This window comes from Corvus cornix, chromosome 3 (assembly GCF_000738735.6).
Source record: "Corvus cornix cornix isolate S_Up_H32 chromosome 3, ASM73873v5, whole genome shotgun sequence".
Lineage (NCBI taxonomy): Eukaryota > Metazoa > Chordata > Aves > Passeriformes > Corvidae > Corvus > Corvus cornix.
Window position 1 is genome coordinate 62,433,688 of NC_047056.1, and position 8,969 is coordinate 62,442,656.

General features: G+C 43.3%; 1 long non-coding RNA gene across 1 annotated transcript; it reads left to right on the plus strand.

Moving 5' to 3' along the window:
• Window positions 1-322: 322 nt before the first annotated feature.
• LOC109144938 lies at window positions 323-2,172 on the plus strand. The gene is made up of 3 exons (XR_002046000.2): window positions 323-492; window positions 1,229-1,367; window positions 1,542-2,172. It is a non-coding gene; the product is annotated as an uncharacterized LOC109144938 (long non-coding RNA).
• Window positions 2,173-8,969: the final 6,797 nt, after the last annotated feature.

Sequence of the window (8,969 nt, forward strand, 5' to 3'; positions counted from 1 at the left end):
GCGGCTGAGGCAGCGGTGGTGGAGGCTGAGGGGCTAAAGAGCTCTGGAGCAGGAGAGGCCTGTTGGTGGGCCAGCTCCAAAGTTTAAGATCACCCCCTGACTCAGGGTGAGAAAGAAAGCCTCTTTCAAGGCATCAGGCTTTGGTGGTTCTATGCAGATTTGGTCTGTCTGGTTGGCCTGTTGGCCATACGCCCCTTTTATCCCTTAAAAGGTTGTAATCCAGTAAATTTTCCCTTCCCCTTTGCCTCATTGGTTCCTGGTTCCCCACTCTGCCCCTGCCTCCTCCCCACTGGTTGTTGTTATATTATCCTGCCTTCTCTTAGCCCCTGTACCCTCAGATCATTGGTCTCTGATGTGCGCTCTCTGCTCCTCTATATAACCCTGGACCCTGCATTGTTCTCTGTTCTTTGTTCATGGACCCCTTCATTTTGGATTTACAATAAACCCTCCGGAAGTCTATAACGAAGAACCCCTCCTGACTCTTTGCCTCCGGTAACGCATGATCTATCCAGCTTGAGTGTGAGTGTGTGCTTTCCTGCCTCCATCAGCATGGGTGTGAAAGTCAGCCTGCTAGCGTGGTAGGTGGCACTGCTGGAGCGATCCCTTGCCAGGGATGCTTTTAGGAAGAAGCAGCAACCTCTCCACTGACCACTGCACCGCGTTAAGTGGGAGGGCAGTGACCATTTTTCTATGATTTCAAGATACCTGCTAGCCTGAACTCATCTTTTTCTGGAAGGTGGAAAAGTCAATAGAGGAGGAAATCTGTGCCAGTGTTGTTGGATAAGGATATTAATGAAATGTGTAAGGGCAAAGGGTTCTGCACAGAATAGGCAGAGAGAAAAATGCAGTTCAGGTCCTTGTGGGAAGGATGGAAGATTTAGCAACAGTGCAGCCACTTTCATTTTTGCTGCAATGCAGTATGAGAAAATGTATGTAGGCCTCATGATTATGTTACCTGAACTGCCCTGCCAGAACAGGCAGAATGTTGAATCTAAGCCCCAGCATCCGTATAGTTTTTGCCAGCAAGGCTGATAATGTCATGAAGGCCTAGTGGGGAAATGCAGGTTTAGATGTAAGCATTTGGACAAGCCTTGATGCCTGTGTGACAACAGAGCCATTTCTAAGAGTATTTGTCTTAGCTTCAGGAAGGATGATAACAATTTTATAGTGCCTTAGAACTTGCCTTCCAGCAGAAAAGACTGACAAAGCTTTTCTTGATGTGTTTAAGGGCCTGATGTCTCCCAGACTCCAAGGATACAGATTCATCTAAATGCAGTGTGACAGGGGACCGCAGTGGCACATCGCTGAGCATAAGTGAAAAAAGGGAAGCCTCAGCAGTTGGGATTACCAACACTAGTGTGAGATAGGTGAGTATGGGCCTTCTGTAGCTACCAATATCAAGTATCAGAACTAAGGGTCTCTGCTGAGCCTGAGCTACTGTGCAGCACCCAGTTTTCTCCCTGTTTCTGCTAGATTATGTGATCACACAGGACCTCATCCTTGGGGCAAATGTCTCACTTCTCTTTTGTTCCTCCCTACAGCCCAGCTACAGTCTAACCAGCCTAAAGGACATTACTTACAGGCACGCTTCAGCAATTAAAGTCTGCTTTGGGACGCCATGTCAGATTGGACAATCTGAAGAGGAAGGAATTGAAGTACGCTCTTTTGTCTGTCTAGAAGACAATTCTCCCAGAATATACCTTCTCTTATATAGCACAAGTCCAGAAAGGGTACAGTGAAATATTAGGTGGAATAGAAGTCCTTGCTGTTGACAATCTAGTGTATAGAGACACTCAACAAAAACCTAATTGCACAACTCATAAGATGGAGTGCCATCTAAAACTGAATCACAGCAAAATAAAAGTAGGTGTTGTGTGAGTTACTTTGGCCAGATCTTAGAAAGAAATACCTCTGAACCTCTTCAAACAAAGTGAAGACAATAAAGCATTCTCAAATCTCTGACTTCTTTGTGGAAAAATCAGAATCCATAATAAACATGATGGTTTACTTATTAATAGATTTATACAGATCCTTATTAGGAAGCCCAAAATAAAAAGCACATCTTATTGGGAAATTTTGGTGAGAACTTTGAGAGTACAAGGGCTGTATCATTTTTAAACCATAATAAATGGCAACAACAAACTCACTAGATGTGTTCCAGGGTATGTTCCTAGAAATTCAGGTCACAACACTGAAAAGGTAGATAAGCCGTAAATAGTGGACGAAGCAGTATTTTACCGGAGACACTTTGGGGGCATAAGGATTGAGTGTGTAGAACTATCACAGGAAAATTATACTCAAATAGAGAAGAATTTACCACTGTCACTGGATGTCAGTACATACTGTGCGGTATAGCTGAAATAGATTACAAACCTTAGGGGATATTTTTTGACAAATCTTAAGCTTCTGCACCATCTAGACTTTGCACATGATCATAAACCTACAAAGGCATGACTGTAAAGTGAAATACAAGCCCAGAAGAGAAATTCCTGTAGCAACATGAACTGGTGCCTGCAAAAAAAAAGCTGCAGAAATTCTAAAGAAAAATAGAGAGCATTAATATGATGAATCTGTTAAAGGAAAAGGTCAGGATGGCTTGTCCAAAACCAAGTTCTTCTGTCCTGTCAGGACCTCAGGAGTGTGAAAAAACAAAGTTAATCTTGAAAATGAATGTAAAGAAAGCAGTGACACTGAAGAAAAGTCCTTCCAGGCATCTGCCAAGATTTATGGATCTGACAATGATGTTACGGGAAGTCTGAGGATCAAACATACTTCACCAGTTTCAAATGTGCATGAAAGACAAGACATGGTTAGGATATGCTGATGATTTGTATCTTTTAAATTTTTTTTTTTATATGGCAATAATATGTGTATAACAGCATCTGAAGCATTTGAATAACTTGATCTGCATTAGTGAATTAATGGATACTTCCATTATGAAAACTGCTAGAGGCAGAAGCAGAGGCCCTTATACTAACAGATGATGTACTTTAGAGAGCCCAGGAGCAATGGATAACTGATCTAGAGGATATCCTTAGCCTGATTATTATTACAAAAATATGTTTGAGGCAGCTCCAATAGACAATGCACTGATGATCTCTGGACTGGGTGACACAAAGGCGATGTTAATGAGCTAAAGCAGCAATAAAGACCTCACTTCACACAATGAACCACAGGGCATATTTGAAAAATTTCCAAGAATTAGTGTTTGGTTTATGTGCAGGCACACACAGACCAACAGGGGTAGAGCCACTGGCTCTGCTCACTGTCCCTGGGGCTGGGTGAAGGGCACACAACTCCGCCAGCAGATTCCTATACTGTTCAAGGTGGTCAAGAGTGCTACCCCTTTGTTTTATTAAGCTGCTAAAACACACTTCTGGAGTCAAACATTTCATCTTCACAGGCAAGCAGAAAATGCAAAGCTGTAACCCCTGTGAAAAGACTGTGTTTTCCTTCCCAAAATCTCAACCAGGGTGAAATAAAACAGCTGAGTGAACAGAGGGGAAAAAAGTAGAAATACTACTTGTGATAAAAGTGCCAGTATTCAAAATTCCTTCCAAAAGAGGATTAAAAAAACAGTGCCACTCCAGTGAGATAACTGAACACCCCGGGCTGGGTGTTTCTGAGCCAAAGGAGGGGCTCCTCTCTGTCTGAAATTACAGATGCTTGAGACCTGCGTGTATCTGTATGAGTACGGGAGCTGTTGACCACGCAGGCTCTGTTATGTGTGGAAGGTGATTCCCATCAAGCCATCTACCTCTGCAAGAAAACAAGCAACACAGCTCACAGCCTTGTTTAACCTAGGACAGTACATAAGGATGTGCAGAACACACCATGATACAGGTGTGGGAGAAAATCCAAACTTAAAAATTAGGGGACTTTTACAGTATCTGCTGAGGTGTCTCCCCTCTGGCTTAACCATATTAATTCCTAGCATACTTATCCTGATTCAGATCCTGTGGTTTCCATGAGCTTCATCTTCCCTATGAAAACATGTATACAGAGCTTCTGGTCAGAGACCCTAGAGATGGATTCACTCACAACATGGGACATTTACTCTACACAGCAAGCTTCCTAAATGCAATGTCCTGTGCCTGGGCTTGTATTCCCCATGGAAAGAGTGAACTTAATTGTCACACAGACTCAAATGGAGGCTGTGTCCACCTGCATCTGGGTAAGAAGTGGGGGAGCTAACTCGTGGTTTGATCTTGTAAAAACTGACCAGGATCTCTCTCGGTATGAAATATTCTTGCCTGTGTCTCCACCTGATCTAAAACTCCTTCACTCTCTAGGGCTCTTCCTCTACCATGCACACGTCTCCTTTCTAGTACTTGCCTTCCTTTTTTAGCTGTTGACGAACTTGTGATATCCTTCATAAGAAAGAAGTAGAACAGCGCCAGTCACCTCCTCAGGATGTCTAGGAGAATTCATCCTACACAGGAGCTCGAGATCTAGCAATTCACTGTGATAAGGTCTGCCAAATCTCACAGGCAGCATTTGAGGTACTCTCTATTCCAGGCACCTTACTGTCTTACATCTTGCATTGTTTCCCATTGCCATTTATGCATTCAAGATAGATACTGAGCTGCATGCTGATTTAAGTATTCTGCAAGCTGTGATTCTGCAACAGTATGTTTTTCAATTTTTTGTGCTTAATCTTATGTAACAAAGAAGTATATAGGCACTGAGTTTGTAAGGCACATGCTTGCCTTGTGTGAAAAGTTCTGTTTACTGGCCAACAAGGATGGCTGCTGCAGCTCAGCAAGAAGCCACATTTGCCTGAGTCACAGAATGGCTGAGGTAGGAAGGCACCTCTGGAGATGGGCTACTCCAACCTGTGGCTGAGAAGGGACACTGAGCAGGTTGCCCAGGGCTGTTTCTCATTTGGTTTCTGAAATCCCTTTACATATCAGAGGTTGACATTGAGACAGCCTCTCACTGACAAGAAACTTCAGGGCTGGCATCACTGTTTTCAATTAAGTACCAAAATTGCAAATGATGGGATGAAAGAATGATGCACTTCCAGTTCAAGGGTCATGGTATCAGATTTTTTTACACCAGCTTACAGTCTTTGGAAAGACAACGCCCAAGAGATGTGATCTGCCTTAAGAATTAGGCCCTAATTCTGATGAATGTGGAACTGTCATGTCAGCTTTGCCAGCTGAGCAAATCCAACAACAGAGCCCAGACTCAGCCAGCACATGAAGCAGTTTTAAGCTGTGCTGCCATTTCATTTCTTTGTACTGAGTCCCAAAGCCAGTAAATAGTTCCCTGATTTTTTCTGTCTTTTTTAGAGAAAATGTCTCCTCTTTAAATTTTATTTCATTTCAGAAGCTATTTCAGGCTGGCCTCATAAATATTAAACATTTTCCTCTTCAGGTTTTCAAAGGTCCCTGTAAGATGCTGGTTCTATCTAGGGCACTTCTCTACTGACCAAAAAGAACAGGTAACAGGGGCTACCAAGCTGGTGGCTAGAAATATCCTCTGCTCTCAGCCAAACACAGGGATCAAGCAGTGGGGACAGGCATAGATGGCCTGGAAGCTAAGTGCTGTACTGACTCTGATACTTCACTGCTAGCTGGCAGCATGACTCACTGGTGTGACTCAGACCTGCAAACCCATCATGGATGCGCAAAGACTGCAAAATCCTCAGGGAGAGAATGCCCCAAACTCGCAGGTGCTGCATTAAGACTCTCTAACTCCCCACCTAGTATGTAGCACTGGGGTTCATCTACAGCAATGTGAGGGCTGGAATCTGCAGATCTCATGTGACAGAATGCAGTTGTATTGCGGCAATGCCAGACATTACATATCTGTGACACCACTTTTTCAAGAGAAGAATTGTAAGCAGCCCTTAAGTAATGCTTCTTGGTCACTATCAGCGTGTGCCAAGCCTGAGTTCCTAGCAAAAGAAGGTTTTTAAAGTTTTCACTAATTGGAAATCCTGTTGCACTTCTTTCAAGCTAATCTGATCCTAGATCAGTCATTCCAGAAGCCAGTGCAGTAGGACAGCATTGTCAGCTGTCACAGACAAGGGAAATTGGAAGAAGACCTTTGTTCTGAGCCTGTCATTGCATGGGTTAGTAATTTGTTCCTATGCAACACTGTTGATTTCCATTCTATTCAGAGCAGTTAAGACCAAAGCCTGACACTAATCTGGATGGAAGTTAAGGTGAAGTTAGGCTGTTCAAAATGAAAAAAAAGAGAGAAAAGACTCTGGACTTTTCACTCAGACAGCTATTAAATTACTTGGTACCTGATATTTAATGGTACCTGCTACTTGGGAAAAAAAAATACTGTATATGCAGTAAAAAAAGGTTGAAGCATTCTCAAGTTGCTTATTTAAATTTTGACTCTGCAAAAGCTGTCAGGTCTTCTTTGAGAAAGAAAAAAAATCCTATTGTAGTAAAGCAGTTTAGGCTCCCTATCTTCTGTTTTTCCTCCCTGTACCACACTACAGCTGCTGTCCATATTACCAGATACCTTGCAACCATCTTCTCCAGGCCACCAGAGTACATGTACTATGCACACCCCATGCCCCTAGATTTAGGTCCCATTGCCAAGCCTGTGGGTGATCCAGACCTCCTCACAGATTTTCCCCTCTCTAACAGAAAGTGTCAGCAGCAAACCAACCTTGTGCTGGTAGCATTTCTGCAGATAGCTGTGCACAAAAGCCAAAGCCTGATGGTTACCATGGGATTATCTCATTAAGGTTTTACTGAATATACTGCATTCTTCAATGTCTGTTAATCTCTGCTACTCTTCTCCCTCTCCTCCTCTTCTCTTGCCCTCTGTGAGGGGAATGTGAATTGTATCAAACCCCGGCAATGGTAAGGGAGCTGCTGTGCTCTGTCACCCAGCAGTGTGGTCGCACGGTTGCATTTGGCTTGAAATACCCCGTCTTTCAAACCCTCTCCAAAAAGGCATTGCTATGTATTTTGGAAAAAAATAAATCAGCTACTGCACCTGTTGTTATTTATGAATAATAATGAAAAGCTCTGAAGAAGGAAGGTACTTAACGTGCTCTCCTGCTGAGAATTGGATCAGGTTCTTGTTTTTCCTAAGCCGCCTTTTTGTTCTTTAGCAAGTGCAGGAGTCTTCAGATGGGTGTGTTTTACACTGTCGCTCCCATGAAGGCCTATTTACACTTCCAGAGAGGTACAAGCGGGTCCCAGTAGCAAAGATGGTTATTATTTCATGAGAAGCAGTCTTTTCTGGTTTGCACACATGTCCTGTGTGCCCAGGCTTGCAGGAATGGTCCCTAGGGAAGGCTTAGCTCTATGGAAATATTAACTGTGTCTTGTGTCTCAGCAGAAAGATTTCCGTCCTTTTGGATTCAACAAAGAACATGGCATAACCCAGTATACACAAACCTCCAGGGAGGCTGGTGCCATATTTTAATGCACACCCTTTTTTACTTAAGGGGTTTTCTTCCCCCTTATCTCCTCACCTAAAGGAGCCTGAGTGACAGATTTCCCTCACTGTTGTCCAAATCTCCAGTATACTCTGGATCTGCCAAGAAGATTGCCAGCTATTGCACTGCTCACCTTCTATGGATGAGGCTGTTTGGAGACAGCTGCTAGCCTGGGTCAGGCTGCCTGCACTGGCCCCAGGTGTTCCGTGGGCTGCAGCACAAAGCTGCTGCTGCTGCTGTAAGCCCGCAGTAGGTTTTAGAGAGCTGGGAAGGGAATTGTGGTGACTTGCTGCTGGCACATTCCTGTTAATGTGTTTACTCACTTTCTTCAGGATCTTATGAGAATTGCCAGTGAATTCATATAACTGACAGGATCTTAGTTATAATTAGTAGCAGCTTCCATTCTGACACATGGGAAGGGCTAACAGCATTTTTCTTAAGGCAGAGTTGTTATGCTCTCCTCCAGAGAGGTACTTAAAAAAGTACATTTTCTAGCAAAAAGCCTCTCCCACTTGTTTAGGACAGATGGGAGAGGAAGGGATTCTGAAGTGATGGAGTTTGAGGGTAAAAAATTATTGTACAAACTGTCACAGAGCGTGGGCTGTCACAAGTCAGCTATTTTTGTTATTACTGACATGCATCTGTTATATCAGGAACTCAGTATCAGGGCAGATGTGGACGAAGTTTCTATTTCTCTGTTCATAAAAGCTGTGCAAAAACACAGGGAAATTAGCAGAGTGCAAAACATGTGGAGACCTGAGACTCAAGGGCTGAATCAAATGGCTGAATTAACCTAGCCTGACGAGCAAAGTCCACCTGTCCACAGGGTCTAATCACAAGACACTGATTTTCAAAGGTCCTTTTGTTCCACTTCAGAGGAATTTGAAAAAAAACCCCAAAACATTAGTGGAACATTCAAAAAGGCCCAAGAAGCTAAATACCCAAGAAGAGTTTTAGATCTGCTGACTTTCAGTGAAACCAGTCTGATTTGAGGGTAACTCTCCTCACAGACATCAACGAAGTGGCTGAAGGAATGGCTTCGGCTGCTGAGTCCAGTTCTTTGCAACTGCAAGCAGCTCCATAATGTTTGAGAAGGCCCAGCCTGAGGGGCCCTTCACCATCAGTATTTCCGTGGAAAGTCCCTTTGTTATACATGCCTGCAGGTCCTTCTAGGAATTTGCCTGGTCTCTTTAGGTTCTGTTCTGGACTATACAGATGAAAAGAAGATAATTCAGGGACAAAAACTGAATGATGAACTTCCTTTTCACAAACCTGGGGCCCTTAGGAGTGCAAATGACAGCAAACGGAGATGATCTCAGACAGGGACCATTCAGCCGTTTAAGTAGAATTTAACAACCTGAGATCAACAGAGCTTCTGGTCATAGCTGTATGACTTGCAGGACTGAGGAGCTTTTTTTGTAGTGTAAGTGGTATATAGGCCTGAGCTTGAGGACAGTTTTTGAGATTGATCCTGATGGTTAACTTAACAGTATGCGGGTGTTGTAGAATACTTTCATGTCAATTTTTCCTGCTATTTCCTTTGATTTTTCTAAAT